Raw genomic sequence first — 18,019 nt, forward strand, 5'->3', positions numbered from 1 at the left:
TTAAAAAACAGAATCATCAAAATTACCCATCCCGATTTACGAAACCAAAGTTTGTCTAATTTCAGTAAAATTCTGATCCAAAATTCTTATCCTAAATCTTTAGTAAACAGAATTTTATTTTGTGAAAGAACAAACTTTCAAAATAATAATGAAGAAGTTGAACATAACAACGTTATACCTTCATTCATATATAAATCACTCCCATATATTCAAGAATTGACACCAAAATTAATTAATGTATTCCGAAATAATAACCTCAAAATATCTAAAACAAATGTCACTTCTATATCTAAATTATACAGTAAAGTAAAAGCTCCAATTTCAAATAAACAAAAATCCAATTTAGTATACAAAATTTCTTGTATGGATTGTTCTAAAACATATATAGGACAAACATCTAGACCTCTAAGTAGTCGCATCACTTCCCATAAGAGCGACTGTAGACGAAATGTTAATTCTTGTGCATTAACAGAACATGTTAATTCGGAGGATCATAAAATGAATTTTGAAAATCCAAATATTTTAGATAGAGAAACCAATACAACGAAAAGAATATTTTTGGAAATGATACATATTAATAACGAAGAACATTCAATGAATAAACGAACTGATATTGATAGTCTCAGCAAAATTTACACGTACCTACTGAAATATGATAAAGAAAATAAAAAATCTAGTAATTCGAGTATCATTCAGAATTTTCCCACTTGACATTGTCAGCCAAAATTTTTATTAACTGTCATTTATTAATGTTTTTCTATCTGTTTTTGAACCATTTTATATTTTATTCTCACGTTAGTAAGTTCTCCATATTTATATATTTTTTACAAGATATATAATCTTATTATTGTAGTTGTCCTGACGAAGGTGTGAAATATACCGAAAGCTTGACATATAACAAAGAGTTTTCTTTGTAACAGCCCAGCTATTGACTGCAACCTCACGAATTGAATTGAATATATATATATATATATATATATATATATATATATATATATATATATATATATATATATATATATATATATATATATATATATATATATATATATATATATATATATATATATACATAGAATAATAGTTTTTCGGGGATTCGGTCTGATTAGAATAAATATTTACTCATTTTAGCTGCCCGAGCTTTCGCTAATGTTTATTAGCTTTATCGAGGGCTGTAATATAAAAAGGACATAATAAATATATATATATATATATATATATATATATATATATATATAAAGCGGTCAAAATTGCTGGGCTGTTGTTTAAAGAATACTCTTTGTTATATGGTCGAGCTTTCGAGAATGTTTATTCCCTTTATCAAGACATTAACTTGAGGTTATAGTAAAAAGTCGAAAATTTCAATGAGAAACACAAAATTAGTCCTTTTCATTATGTAGAAAAGTGAAGCTACAACGCCACTAGTAGCTAGTTGCTACCACGCCACTAGTAAGTGCCATGCATGGCCGTTAAAATAAAATTTAAAATTTCAAATCCTCTAAATGTTACTTCTGAATAAGTTTTATATATATATTTTCTTTAAACCATAAAAATTTATTATATATATATATATATATATATATATATATATATATATATATATATATATGTATATATACTTTTTCAAATTTTTTATTATCGTTTGTCATGGTGATTTATACTGTGTTAATATTACAGGATGTATTCAGATTTATATTTTTTGTTAGTAAAAATGAATAAATTTTGCTGATGTCGATGTCTGTCTTTTTGTTGATATTGTTTTCTTCAATTTTGATTTCAGCCATTTCCAGAAATTGCCTTTTATTTGAATCTGGTTCGAAATGGAGAATTTTGGTGTTAGTACAATTAGCTGAATGATCATTATCTAGAACGTGTTGTGTGAGTGCACAAGAATTTCGTTTTAAATTTTTACAATTACTTTTATGAAGAGCTAACGGATAAAACAGAATACCCGTGCTATGTGAGAATATTCAATTTGGAAATTTCAATTTCGAAAGAAGTCGTCAACATCAAAATGACAACTTTTTGACATTGAATAATGTGAAATACTTTTTTAAATTTTTTATTATCGTTTATCATGGTGATTTATACTGTGTTAATATTACAGGATATATTCGGATTTATATTTTTTGTTAGTAAAAATGAATAAATTTTGCTGAGGTTGTCGATGTCTGTCTTTTTGTTGATATTGTTTTCTTTAATTTTGATTTCAGCCATTTCCAGAAATTGACTTTTATTTGAATCTAGTTCGAAATGGAGAATTTTGGTGTTAGTATAATTGGCTGAATGATCATTATCTAGAACGTGTTGTGTGAGTGCACAAGAATTTCATTTTAAATTTTTTTTACTTTTATGAAAAGCTATGCGGGTTTTTTGATGGTTTTTTGTTTGACCTATATATATCTTATCACAATTGTGGCAGGGAATTTCGTAAACTACATGTGACTTTTCAAATAACGGATCTTCATCTTTTAATTTTGAATGTAGTTCAGTTAAGGGTTTAACTTTCCTTTGTGAAATTTTTATATTTTGTTCTTGTTTGAATACGTTTATGATTTTGCTGGACAATTCAGGGACATAAGGAATGGAAAAGTAGATAACAATGTAGATAACAATTGTGATAAGATATATATATATATATATATATAGGTCAAACAGTAAACAATTTAAAAACCCGCATAGCTCTTCATAAAAGTAATTGTGAAAATTTAAAACGAAATTCTTGTGCACTCACACAACACGTTCTAGATAATGATCATTCAGCCAATTATACTAACACCAAAATTCTCCATTTCGAACCAGATTCAAATAAAAGGCAATTTCTGGAAATGGCTGAAATCAAAATTGAATAAAACAATATCAACAAAAAGACAGACATCGACATCAGCAAAATTTATTCATTTTTACTAACAAAAAATATAAATCCGAATATATCCTGTAATATTAACACAGTATAAATCACCATGATAAACGATAATAAAAAATTTAAAAAAGTATTTCACATTATTCAATGTCAATAAGTTGTCATTTTGATGTTGACGATTTCTTTCGAAATTGAAATTTCCAAATTGAATATTCTCACATAGCACGGGTATTCTGTTTTATCCGTTAGCTCTTCATAAAAGCAATTGTAAAAATTTAAAACGAAATTCTTGTGCACTCACACAACACGTTCTAGATAATGATCATTCAGCCAATTATACTAACACCAGAATTCTCCATTTCGAACCAGATTCAAATAAAAGGCAATTTCTGGAAATGGCTGAAATCAAAATTGAAGAAAACAATATCAACAAAAAGACAGACATCGACATCAGCAAAATTTATTCATTTTTACTAACAAAAAATATAAATCTGAATACATCCTGTAATATTAACACAGTATAAATCACCATGATAAACGATAATAAAAAATTTGTAGAAAAGTGTCACACATTAAATTTTTATGGTTTGAAGAAAATATATATATATATATATATATAAAACTTATTCAGAAGTAACATTTAGAGGATTTGAAATTTTAAATTTTATTTTAACGGCCATGCATGGCACTTACTAGTGGCGTGGTAGCAACTAGCTACTAGTGGCGTTGTAGCTTCACTTTTCTACATAATGAAAAAGACTAATTTTGTGTTTCTCGTTGAAATTTTCGACTTTTTACTATAACCTCAAGTTAATGTCTTGATAAAGGGAATAAACATTCTCGAAAGCTCGACCATATAACAAAGAGTATTCTTTAAACAACAGCCCAGCAATTTTGACTGCATCCCCAACATTATTCCGTATTTCTCCTTAACTAGTCAGTCAAGACTACCCATCGCTTTATATATATGTATATATATATATATATATATATAATATATATATATATATATATATATATATATATATATATATTATATATATATATATATATATATATATATATATATATATATATATTTATTATGTCTTGATAAAGGGAATAAACATTCTCGAAAGCTCGACCATATAACAAAGAGTATTCTTTAAACAACAGCCCAGCAATTTTGACCGCTTTATATATATATATATATATATATATATATATATATATATATATATATATATTTATTATGTCCTTTTTATATTACAGCCCTCGATAAAGCTAATAAACATTAGCGAAAGCTCGGGCAGCTAAAATGAGTAAATGTTTATTCTAATCAGACCGAATCCCCGAAAAACTATATATATATATATATATATATATATATATATATATATATATATATATATATATATATATATATATATATATATATATATATATATATATATATATATATTATAACTCACTTGAGAAAAATAACTTTTTAAAAATTAATATTTATTGAACAGGGGAAACAGATCTGTATCCCCAGAGTTGAGTAGTAACAGTATGACAACTAGAATACAACTAAACTATTACGCCACGCAGGACGTTTTTTATATGAAAAAATATCATGAAGTAAGCGTCTGGGTGAACAAAGAACAGTAAACGGCGCCTGGGATCTTTCTGGAACTGCGTAGGTGCCGGATGTTGATTCAGCTATGCTCTTGAGATGGTCACCTTGGAGATGAATGGTAGAGGTCAGCCATGGGCATATAACAACTCCCCTTTACCAAAAAAAGTTGGTTCCTTATGAAGCAACTTTTGGGCTGTAAAGTATAAAAAATATATTAGTAATCGTCTAATGTGATTTCCTCGTCCTCGGGAATCTCATCTTGAAGGCTAGGTCTTCTTCTTGGGAACATACTTGTAAAACGCTTAAAAGGCCTGAAGGGTCTTGGAGGCGGTGGTGGGTTGTTGACATCTGCAATTGCTAGGCTGCTGCGACGTCTTCTTCTGCATTTACAAAAGGTGTACAGAATTATTAGCACAATAATTAGCGTAATGGTGAAGTATGTAAACCAAGAAATATGTTTGGTTACATATGGTTGATTTATTAAATCATCCAAGGTTTTAGAATATGAATCAAGTTTGTGTTTGGCAATTTCCAAATCATCGACATTCAAATCGTTCAATTTCAATGGCTTCAGTTTTGGAATACTTGATTTGTCCGGTAGGTTATTGCAACATTCGTATGGTATTAAGACTGGATGTGATCCATACGAGATATTTGAATATTTCGAAAATCTGGAATCAGCTTGAATTTTTGTTATTCCAATAAAGGCACTGCATTCCGTTTCAAGGGTTATGAGAGAGTTTTTATTTATTAATTCCGTTTTCACTTTCTTTTCGGGACAATTTATAGTCACTTGTAAAGGTTCCGAGAGTATCACTAGCCATAAGTTCGTTTCAATTTTGTGCACCTTATAATTCTGACTGAAAAATAAGGAGCTCTGACAGTTGGTTGGAACGTTTTTCGTGTACTTGAAAATTTGGGCTTCACAAATTGAGTTTTGGTCAATCGGATATGCGAACATATTGTAACACAGTTTAGTTTGGAATGTCAATGTCTTACACGCACTCATATCCGTGATTGGTATGAACATTAAAGAGTCATCGTCTTTCGCGATATATTGTTGTGAAATTTGCAAAATATGATGTAGCCCTGTTCTATCATCAAATATTGGAATGGGGTACACATGATATAGGGTATAAATTGGAGGTTCAGTCAATGGGATTTTGAGTACAAATATTAGGTTGTGCTCAGTTTGAAAAGCTTCTAGTTCGATTATTTCGAGATATTGAGCTATTTTGTCCAATTTTGGTTGGAGAGGAAGGTTATTTCTTCTTAAATTTTGAGAAATTTCTAGTAGTGCATTCATTAAATGATCAGGTGTTATGATTGACGAGTGAATAATATTCAATCTTGCAAATGTGATTGAATCCAAGGCGTCATCAACGTTTTCTTGAATAAATAAAAAGCTTTCCATAAGTTTTTCACAAATTTCTATAAATTTCAATTTTGCTTCCACTTGTGCTATTCTGTCGTTCAGTTCTGTTATTGACTTTTCTATGACTCGAATGTCTTCATTAAATGTTTTTTCATCAATTTGCAGTTTTCTTATTGTTGTATTGAAATTTTGAATTACAGAAGTAGTAACGGATATTTGATTTTTTAATAAATTCTCTAATTGATGTTCGTCGTTATTTAGCCTGTTTATTGAGTTTGTATAAAATTCGCCATCTGAAGCGTCAAGATTTCCAGTAATTGATTTAAAAATAGATCCAATGCCATTTATGAGACCACGTTTATTTCGTCTAGGGTGTTTTGCATCCATTGCAATTTCACGAAACTTATCTCTCAACGCTTGAGCTAGTTGTAAGATAAGCCCGGTGTGCGTTTTGACTTCAGAGCGAAATGTGCTCATGCTCTGACCGTAAATCGAGGTCATGCCGATTAATGAATCTAGAATCTTAACGTTGTTATCAAAGGCTTCTTTGATTTGGGAAATGTTTTTACTGACGAGTAGCGTCCATTTGTCGTTCGTAAGAATAATATTACCTCTTTCATGATAATATACGCCTACGGTATTGTTGATTGTTTCGATTTTGTATGGACTGGTTACAGGGAACGCTACTGTTCCGAGCAGTAGGAGTGACCTGAAAATAAATTTAATTTTCAGTATACGGTTTCATCCTATCAAAGTTCACTTTTGTTCTTTGATTTGTTTGCACATTTAGAAGTATTGCTGAGTTTTGAAAGAGTTGTTCAATTATGAATGGGCCGTTGAATTTATTTTGCAATTTGTCTTTTATTTGCGATTCCTTAACGTAAACTTTATCGCCTACTTTGTAATTAGGTTTTTCTCCAGAAATATTTCTGTCGAAACGGATTTTAGCTTTCTCCTTTTTCCTTTCGATTTTTTCTCGTGCGACTTTGTAATAATGAGAGAGTCTATTATTTAGGTCTCTCACGTATTTTGTAATAAGTTGTTCTTGATTATATAGTTTTTCTGGAGGCCTGCTTGCCGTGTGTCCGAAAACTAATTCATGGGGTGTAAATCCATGAGATTTGTTCTCAGAGTTATTATAACATATTACCGCGAATGGTAATACATTAAAAGGGTGATCATCTGGGTGTTCGGCCAGATGGGCTCTAATCATTTCTAATAATGTTGCATGGAATCTTTCCACAGATCCGTTGGATTGGGGATGATTGACACTAGAATATGTTAGCTTTATATCAAAAAGGGTACAAAGGTCTCTTAGAAGGGCATTATCGAAGTCTCGACCGTAATCACAATGGATTCGTAATGGGGTTCCATAGTGCTGGAAAAATAAAAGTAGGGTATCTGAAATATTTTTTGCTGTTTTGTCTGGGATTGGATACACTTGTGTGAATTTTGTCAGTTCGTCACGTATACTCAATGCGTAATTTTTCGTTGGGATTTCAACTACGTCGATGTTTATTCTTTCGAAAGCTGTTTTGGGCGTTTCGGTTATGACTAATGGGTTGTTTAAATTTTTTCGACAGATTTTTGTTTTTTGACAAACATCACAAGCTTTTATGAAATTTTCAACATCTTTGTTGAGTCCTTGCCAATTATATTTTTCACGTATTCTACGAATTGTTTCATTGATACCTCGATGTAAATTACTTTTTCCGTTATGATTTTGATCAATTATGATTGGGATTTGATCTTTATCCGGAGTGGTAATGATGTTATTGCATATTTTGAATTTTATATCCTTTTGAGCAAAAATGAAACATAGAATTTCTAAAATGGGAAGTTCAGGATTAGTTTCAATGCAATATACTTTAGAGGGATCTAAATCATTTTGACTTCTATACAGGGTGAGAAACAAGTGTTCAATCACCGATTCTGGATCATAAGTGAGAGGAACTATATAATATTTTCTGTTTTTTATTGTTTTGCTTGATACAATATTTATTTTGAGATTTCTGAATTCGTAATCTTCTTCAAGAATATCCTCAAAGATTTTATAGTGAAAGTCTTTCAATTCCTTTTGTCTAGGGAATATTAGAATGTTTTTATTTTCTTTATCGAGAAATTGGCAATTGGAATACTCGACTTTTGAATAATCAATCAGAGATGTTGTTTTGTATAAATTTACGAATGTTGTGAACTCTTCGGTTATCTGTTCTGGTGTATATTCTGATTGATCGCCTTCACGGTTTTCGAAGTTTTCAGGGTTTTCAATATTTTCAGGGTTTTCAGGGTTTTCAGGGTTTCCTTCGGATTCCTCTGGTTCTTGTACCGGATCTTGGATTATTTCAAGATCTAGTTCTTCATTTGTTGGCAAAATGAAGGTACCTGAAGGTATTAGTTTTGTATTAAAAACGAGACAGGCTTTTGTGGGATCAACTTTGATTCTTGAAAGTGCGTCAGCGTTTTTATTTATTCTTCCGGGTTTATATATAATTTCATAGTCGTATTCTTCAAGCTTTAAACGCCATCTTGCGAGTCTACTTCCTGGATCTTTTATGGAAAATAGCCAAGTTAGGGGTCTATGGTCCGTAATTAGTTTAAATTTTCTACCGAAAAGGTAGGGCCTAAAATGCTTAACTGCCCATACTATTGCCAATAGCTCTCGTTCAATCGTGGAATACTTTGATTCTGCGGAACAGAGAGTTCGCGATGCGTATGCAATAGGTAGGTCCTTGCCAATAGAGCCTTGGGATAATACGGCTCCGATAGCGTATGCGCTTGCGTCTGTAGTTAAAAGAAATGTGTCTTCGAAATTTGGGTATATTAGAATTGGGGTTGAAACAAGTGCTTGTTTTAATTCTTCGAATGATTTTCTACATTCATCATTAAAAATGAAAGGTGTGTCTTTTTGAAGTAGTTTCGTGAGGGGTTTTGATATTTTAGCAAAATTTGGGATAAATTTTCTATAATATCCGGCTAATCCGAGGAATGATTTTATACTTTTCTGGTTTTGAGGTTCTGGGAAATTTATTATACAATCGACTTTGTCGGGATTTGGTTTTACTCCGTCTTTGGTTATTACGTGTCCAAGATATGCTACTTCCTTTCTAAGAAATTCACATTTATCTGGTTGGATTTTGAGATTGGCTTGGCGGAGTCTTTTAAATACTTCTTTTAGTCTGGAAATGTGCTCATGAATGGTAGGGGAATAAATGATGATGTCGTCCATATAGACAAGACATCGCTCATTCTGGATTCCGAGAAGAATGTTATCCATCACCCTTTGAAATGTTGATGGAGCATTCTTGAGGCCAAAACTCATCCTAAGAAATTCGTAATGGCCATTTTCTACCGAAAATGCTGTTTTGGGAATGTCCTTGTCATCGATTTCGATCTGGTGGAAACCAGAAGCAAGGTCCAAGGTGGTGAAGTATTGACATTTGCCAAGTTGGTCCAGAAGGTCCGATATCATTGGAAGAGGGTATTTGTCATCTACAGTAAGCTCATTCAACTTCCTATAGTCGACAACTACACGCCATTTTTGTTTTCCTGATGCATCTATTTTCTTTGGTACAACCCAAACTGGAGATGACCAGGGAGAAATAGAAGGACGTATAATTCCATCTTCTAGCATTTTGTTTATTTGTCGTTTCACTTCCTCTTTATGAATTTGAGGGTAGCGATATGATTTGGTAAAGACCGGTTTTGCATCTTTCGTGTCGATTGAATGTTTTATTTCATTTGTGAATGTGAGTCGATCACCTTCCAAATAAAAGATGTCTGAAAATTCCAAGCAAGTTTGCGTAATTATTTCGGATTCTTCTTCGTTCAAATGATCTAATCGTAATTGTTTTTTTATTTCAAATTCCCTATCTACATAATTTTTTTCGATTTTTGTTTCGTTTATGGGGTTCAAGGAAAAATTTTGAATTGGTTCAATATCCAGATTATAAAATTCTACTACTTTAGGTATAGCGTTTGAATTTATAATTGAAGTGAAAAATTCTCCTTTTTCATTTACTTTTACTAAGGCGTTTGGCAAACGAACATTTTCTTTATTCTGAGCTACCAGTATAGCATCAGTATTTGAGAGATGACATTTTAATTTAAAAATTCCTTCTGTCCGAGGTTCGATTTCTATAGTATTTGGAATTTCGTCTTTTAAATATTGGTAGTAGTCAAATTTACTTTCAAAAGCATAATTGTCAGGGTCGTATTCAAAAATATCGTCAAGTTCTGCGGTTGATGTTTCTGGGTCCAACGTAACTTGGTGTTTCTTTTCTGAATTTTGACAATTTTGGGAAGACTCTGGTACATTATTCGAGTCTATCACTTTGAAAAGAGGTATGGTTTTGAAATCAGTTATTAATTGTTTGTTTTGAAAATCAACAACACAATGATAGTGTTCCAAAAAATCAGCTCCGAGAAGTCCGTCAAAGTCTATGTCAAGATTGTGTATGTAGATTTTGTGGGGGTCAGTGTCTGAAAAGGGCACCAGTACTGATTCGGTTATTTGAATTCTTTCGTTAGTAATACCTTGAATCATAACATTTTCTGGTGAGCGATTTCTATATTTTTCGACAGTTTTGGGTTTAAATACTGAAATTCCGGCTCCACTATCTATTAGAATTTTGAATGTTTTTGTGGCATCCATGATATAATATAAATTTTTTGAATTAAGCATAAATGATTGTTCTATACGAATTTCTGCTCTGGAAAATTCAGGTTGGGATCCAAATTCAATGTTTGTATTTGGGTCTGAATTTTTGACGTTGGGTCGATAGGAGGAGGGTCTGCTGCTGTTGAGCCAAATTGAAAATCCTGATTGAATTGATTTTGCGGGTAATCAACAGAGTCAACGTTCGGGTTTTCATGAAAATTTTGATATGTTGGAAAACTGGCTGCATAGTCTTCGTATTCGTAGGGGTTTTCAGAAAGTTCATTAAAATTTTCTTGATAACTATCTATGCCTTGATTGAGATAATGTGCTCTTTGAGTGTTTGTTCGATTAAAATAAGGATTGGGTTGTATAGCCGATGGTCTTTGTTGGTTTGGGTTTTGTTTAATTGACGATGGCCTATTTAGATTTTGATTTGATGCGGGTTGATTAGGTCTGACACCTTGCGTTTGAGAATTTGTTTTTTGAAAATTTTGTTGGCTCAATGGATTTTGTTGGAACATGGGTTTTTGAAAATTTTGTTGGGGAATCTGTCTGACTCTACACTCGGTTTGGAGGTGTCCCTGTCGTTTACAGAGATTACAAAATTTTTGTTGTGTAGGGTTTTGTGGTTTTTTATATTGGTTAAGATTCATATTTTTATTGAGTTTCTGTTGTTGGAAGTAAGAGAGTTGTAATTCTCTCTTAATTCTCTGGACAGCTTCGAGCATTGAGGGTGGATTTCCTGCTCTTACTATTTGTCCGATTGTTGGCTCTAAACCTGCTAATAGCGAGTTTAGCGTCATGGTTTCGTTAAGATTTTGTTGGGCTTGTTTTTCTTCTGCGGTGAGCGGTTGTTTTTGCATAGCCGCATGCATTTTTGCATTATGAGTTTGAAGTCTGTTAATAAAAACAAGAGGAGACTCATTTGGCATATGGAAAATTCTCTGCAGGTCTTGAATTGAAGAAGCTAAATCTCGAGAATCACCAAAATATTGGTTTAGCAATATCTTGATTTCTTCCCAAGTTTCTGGGTTGCGAGAACTTATTAATTCTGCTGCTTTACCTCTGAGTTTGTTTTTGATATGTAAAATAAGTAAAATTCTTTGGTCTTGAATTGCCATGCGGTAAGCGGTATTACACGCACTTATGAACGTATTAAGAAAAATTTGATCACCGTCATATTCTGGGACAATTGAAAAAATTTCACTCAATTTATAGGGTTCAAGTGGGGGTGCACTGGGTGAAGCATTTGTGTTGGGCATTTTTGAAAATAGAACAGTACACACAAGAATAGAAATATTCAATTATATTATAAATCGAGATGATTCTTTGTTTGTTGCTTACCAAAGGATGTCCATGGAGGATGAAATCCGGCTTCACTAGCGTTGCTCCGGCGAAGTTAGCGTGCGCTTGTTCTTCTACCGTTGAAGAGACCGTCCTGCTATGGTCCTGTGGCTTGGGGTTGTTGGTTCTTCCTTGAAGGATTAGGATCCACCACTATCGGTTAGGCTGTTCCTTGTTTCGTATAGTGTTGAAGGATCCTACCGACTGCGCCAATTTTGTTATAACTCACTTGAGAAAAATAACTTTTTAAAAATTAATATTTATTGAACAGGGGAAACAGATCTGTATCCCCAGAGTTGAGTAGTAACAGTATGACAACTAGAATACAACTAAACTATTACGCCACGCAGGACGTTTTTTATATGAAAAAATATCATGAAGTGAGCGTCTGGGTGAACAAAGAACAGTAAACGGCGCCTGGGATCTTTCTGGAACTGCGTAGGTGCCGGATGTTGATTCAGCTATGCTCTTGAGATGGTCACCTTGGAGATGAATGGTAGAGGTCAGCCATGGGCATATAACATATATATATATATATATATATATATATATATATATATATATATATATATATATATATATACGGTCGTTACACTATCAATTATATTCTCACAATAGAACACTACTGACTTTACCATTGCCTACCTAAAATAAGATGCAGGCACGGGTCGCCACAATACAAATATTATTTAACATTTCAGCCCCCAGACAAGTTATATTGAACTGAATAACGCGTGAGTAACAATGAAACCACGGATTTTCACTTCGTTTCAATAAATCTCTCTCTTCCAACGCAATTCAATAAAATAGTTTCCGATATAAAAACAGTGGCGGTTTTTCTGTACATTCCGATAGGCGCCAGGTTTTAAGACATACCAAGGATCGCTGTGGCAAGCAACCCACCATACAAATATACAGTGCTTTTCTTTAATGTCTCCTCCCCCCCTTTTATTTTTTGAACGGGTCAACTCAAAAAAAATTGAAATTTGGGATAATGACATTATACTATACATGAATACTATATTTTGAAGTGAAATTGAGAGATGAAACTTTCAAGATGGCGACTGGGTGTCATCTGGGAAAAAAATTAAATGGAAACGGGGGTCTGAAGCTCCTGACAAATGCTCCATCACCCCAGAATATAATGTCAATATTTTCAACTACTACAAAATGGCGAACCAGAAATCGTCTTTTGTCTTCTGCAGCTTTCTTAACAAATTGTAGATGACAATGTTTTTAATGTTTGAATATATCGTGGACTGTATAATTTGTTTTCGATAAAACTTTTGTCAGTAGATGAATAAACGTTTTTATTGAATGATAATGGCTTGTACACTACTTTATACATTCATATTCGAGTCGACCATCTTATGTACTACACAAAAAATCATTTACTTATCATTACATTACTTATCATTACAGCAGGCACTTCGCAGGGTTGCCGATTAAAACAAAAATTTTAAGAATTCTCATTTAACATGAGTGTCAACATACCCCCCCTTTGAAGGGCACCTTCAAAATATGACCTTGCATAAATACATTACTGACACTGAAGATTTCAATGAATTGTTTCTGATTGAAGTGGCAGGATACACAAATGTCTTGTAGAGCGCTTGATACGTCCTGAAGACACCTTGATTGTAGCTATACGTGGTATTCTATCGTGACCGGGTAGCAGTTCAATAATGCGGCCAAGCATCCAGTGGTTTGGATGTAGTTTGTCGTTTTCGACCAGTACCAATGTACCGTTGGTGAGTGGAGTTGGAAGTCCTTTCCATTCGTATTGCTGGTGTAGTTGAGTTACATACTCCTTATTAAAGCGAATCCAGAATTGCTTTTGCAAATTCTGCACCAATTGAAAACGAGACATCTTTCCTGTTGGTACTTCGGACAGATCGTAATCTGGGAGTGAAGTGACAACTCGCCCGATTAGAAAATGGGATGGGGTAATAGGCTCAAGGTCATTAGGATCATTTGATAGGGCAAATATAGGCCTTGGGTTCAACACTGATTCTATTTGTGTTAGAAAACTACTGATTTCCTCATAGATGAGAATTGTATTCTGCGTTACTCTTTTTAGATGATGTTTTGTACTTTTCACCGCAGACTCCCAAAGACCGCTAATTTTGTGTTTCTCAGTGAAATTTTCGACTTTTTACTATAACCTCAAGTTAATGTCTTGATAAAGGGAATAAACATTCTCGAAAGCTCGACCATATAACAAAGAGTATTCTTTAAACAACAGACTGCATCCCCAACATTATTCCGTATTTCTATATATATATATATATATATATATATATATATATATATATATATATATATATATATATATATATATATATATATACTTTTTCAAATTTTTTATTATCGTTTATCATGGTGATTTATACTGTGTTAATATTACAGGATGTATTCAGATTTATATTTTCTGTTAGTAAAAATGAATAAATTTTGCTGATGTCGATGTCTGTCTTTTTGTTGATATTGTTTTCTTCAATTTTGATTTCAGCCATTTCCAGAAATTGCCTTTTATTTGAATCTGGTTCGAAATGGAGAATTTTGGTGTTAGTATAATTGGCTGAATGATCATTATCTAGAACGTGTTGTGTGAGTGCACAAGAATTTCGTTTTAAATTTTTACAATTACTTTTATGAAGAGCTATGCGGGTTTTCAAATTGTTTACTGTTTGACCTATATATATATATATCTTATCACAATTGTTATCTACATTGTTATCTACTTTTCCATTCCTTATGTCCCTGAATTGTCCAGCAAAATCATAAACGTATTCAAACAAGAACAAAATATAAAAATTTCACAAAGGAAAGTTAAACCCTTAACTGAACTACATTCAAAATTAAAAGATGAAGATCCGTTATTTGAAAAGTCACATGTAGTTTACGAAATTCCCTGCCACAATTGTGATAAGATATATATAGGTCAAACAAAAAACCATTAAAAAACCCGCATAGCTTTTCATAAAAGTAATTATAAAAATTTAAAATGAAATTCTTGTGCACTCACACAACACGTTCTAGATAATGATCATTCAGCCAATTATACTAACACCAAAATTCTCCATTTCGAACCAGATTCAAATAAAAGGCAATTTCTGGAAATGGCTGAAATCAAAATTAAAGAAAACAATATCAACAAAAAGACAGACATCGACAACCTCAGCAAAATTTATTCATTTTTACTAACAAAAAATATAAATCCGAATATATCCTGTAATATTAACACAGTATAAATCACCATGATAAACGATAATAAAAAATTTAAAAAAGTATTTCACATTATTCAATGTCAAAAAGTTGTCATTTTGATGTTGACGACTTCTTTCGAAATTGAAATTTCCAAATTGAATATTCTCACATAGCACGGGTATTCTGTTTTATCCGTTATTATGTTTTATATATATATATATATATATATATATATATATATATATATATATATATATATATATATTTATATATATTATATATACCGGGTGTCCCAGAGCTTTTAGGCCAGCAGATATCTCAGTCACCTGCAGAAAAAAATTGAAAAAAAATATGTATATCATAGAAGACCACCAGCACTTTCATGTAGCAGAGCAAAATCCACCCCCTCGCGAGCAACCCCTGCGAAACCACCCCTAACTTTTGTTTTTCAAATGGCAACCCCATGTTGTTTGTCGTTCAACTGACAGCTCTTGTTATTTCTCAACCAACGATATATCATAATTGTTCGAGAAAATTGAATACGTTAGTGGGTACTATTAACTGGACTGATCGAATTGTTCTGCATTGTAGACACCAGAAAAAGTGGACGATACGCAGAAAAAGAGGCGATAAAATGTTAGAACTTTTTGTGCTTCCTTTCGTTCCTCTGATATCTGGATGACACATTGCCATCAGTCGTGATATTGTTGTTGTATATCAAAATGCCTTTTACCTTCACTCCCAACGAATACGTTGATATGCTTTTAATTTTTGGTGAATGCCGAAAGAATAAACGTGCTGCGGAGAGGCTGTATGGGCAGCGCTTTCCTGATCGTCGACAACCAGGTCGTAATACGTTTTCGTATGTAGAAAATACCATGCGAACGGGATCATTTCCAGGAAAAACAGATCAAGTACATCCTACTCCCGTGCGAACTGAGGAAAATTGCATAAATGTGTTGGCCTACGCCGAAGCACATCCTCATATTTCGGTTCGTGCATTGGCGGTAGAGATTGGGATCAGTAAGTCATCTGTGCAAAGAATTTTCAAACAGTACAAGTATCATCCCTTCAAAATTCATTTACACCAAGGACTCAGACCTACCGATTTCGAAAGACGAACGGCATTCATTGCTCACATTCAAGTTTTAGTCCATGACAATCCAAACATCCTCAATCAAATCTTGTGGAGTGACGAATCCCGCTTCCATAATAATGGTACTGCTAATCGACATAACATGCACTATTGGTCACAGGACAACCCTCACTGGATTAGAGAAACCAATTTCCAAACAATGTGGGGTGTGAACGTGTGGTGTGGTTTACATAATGGACGACTCATCGGGCCCCATTTTTTCCAAGACACTTTGACGGGCCACCGATATTTACATTTCTTGGAAAATTGTTTACCTGCCCTCCTGGAAGATATTCCACTTGAAGAACGACAACAAATGTGGTGGCAACAAGATGATGCTCCTGCACATAACCATAATGTAGTTACTACATTCCTCAATGATACTTTTCGAAACCGTTGGATTGGAAATAGTGGACCTGTGCGATGGCCTGCACGTTCTCCAGATCTCACGCCACTGGACTTTTTCCTGTGGGGATATCTGAAACGAGTTGCCTTCGAAACACAACCAATGATTATTGACGATTTAACCCAAAAAATTTTAGAGGCTTGTCATACCGTTACTCCGGAAATGATTAGTGCTTCCTGTACTCGCGCGCTGATTCGGCGACTTGAAGCATGTGTGGCAAGTGCTGGCCAACATTTTGAACATTTTCTGTAGTATCATGTATCGAAATACAGATGACCTTAAACATTAATATTTCATTTGTGTTTTTATTTTCTATGATTCTGCATGTCATTCTACGTACCATGATACATCATTGACCGAGAAATGAAAAAGACTGTTAGTTGAACCAAAACAAACATGGGCGTGCCATTTGAAAAACAAAAGTTAGGGGTGGTTTCTTGAGGGTTGTTTACCAGGGGGTGGATTTTGCTATGCTGCATGAAAGTGCTTGTGTTCTCCTATGATACATATTTTTGTTTCAATTTTTGTTCTGCAGGTAACTGAGATATCTGCTGGCCTAAAAGCTCTGGGACACCCGGTGTATGTATATATATATATATATATATATATATATATATATATATATATATATATATATATATATATATATATATATATATATATATGTATGTATATATATTTATTATGTCCTTTTGAAATACTAATTGACGAACACGTCAATTAGTATTTCAAAGTGCCCTTATTTTCAAGCAAAAAAAAATTATACAGTTTGTCTCAAATATGAGATATGACTTCATCGATAATTTTTTTAAATGACAACCCTATTTTTTTAATGACTTTTATTGAAGGGTTCAACAAGTTGCACATGCCTGCCAAATTTCAATTTTTTACTCTCTTTCTTTCAAAAGATATTTAACAAACATTATCTAATTCAATGAATGAGAAACATGTGGATTCGTTTCCCGATGGCATTTCAGGTTACCTTCCCAAATTTCTGCTACCGCAGTTGTCGGTTGATTGGTCAAACCACCAACACTGACATAAAAACTTGGCAAGTTGACTTGGGTGTCACACCAATAGGTGGTTCCATTTATGTTTCGCTTGCGTTTACGCAGCTATTTTTATCAAGTACTTTCTTGGTTTTTTCCCATTTTGTCTTCAATCGAGGACCACCTGCCCGGTACTGACGATGCCCAATAGGCTAAAACAGCTGTCTAACGGTGGCTCTTGAATTGAAATCAATATGGGAATGATCAAAAAGTACTCATCTATTCATTTTTTGATTTTTATGGAATTATTTTCCAGCAGCTTGACTGCATTAACCTTTCTATATTTCATATCATTTCTAGAAACATGTGGATTCGTTTTCCGTTGGCATTTCAGGTTAGCTTCCCAAATTTCAGCTACCGCAGTTGTCGGTTGATTG

Source organism: Leptinotarsa decemlineata, unplaced genomic scaffold (genome assembly GCF_025532065.1).
Source record: "Leptinotarsa decemlineata unplaced genomic scaffold, Ldec_3_MD MMD2_tig00026317_RagTag_RagTag, whole genome shotgun sequence".
In the NCBI taxonomy this organism is placed as follows: domain Eukaryota; kingdom Metazoa; phylum Arthropoda; class Insecta; order Coleoptera; family Chrysomelidae; genus Leptinotarsa; species Leptinotarsa decemlineata.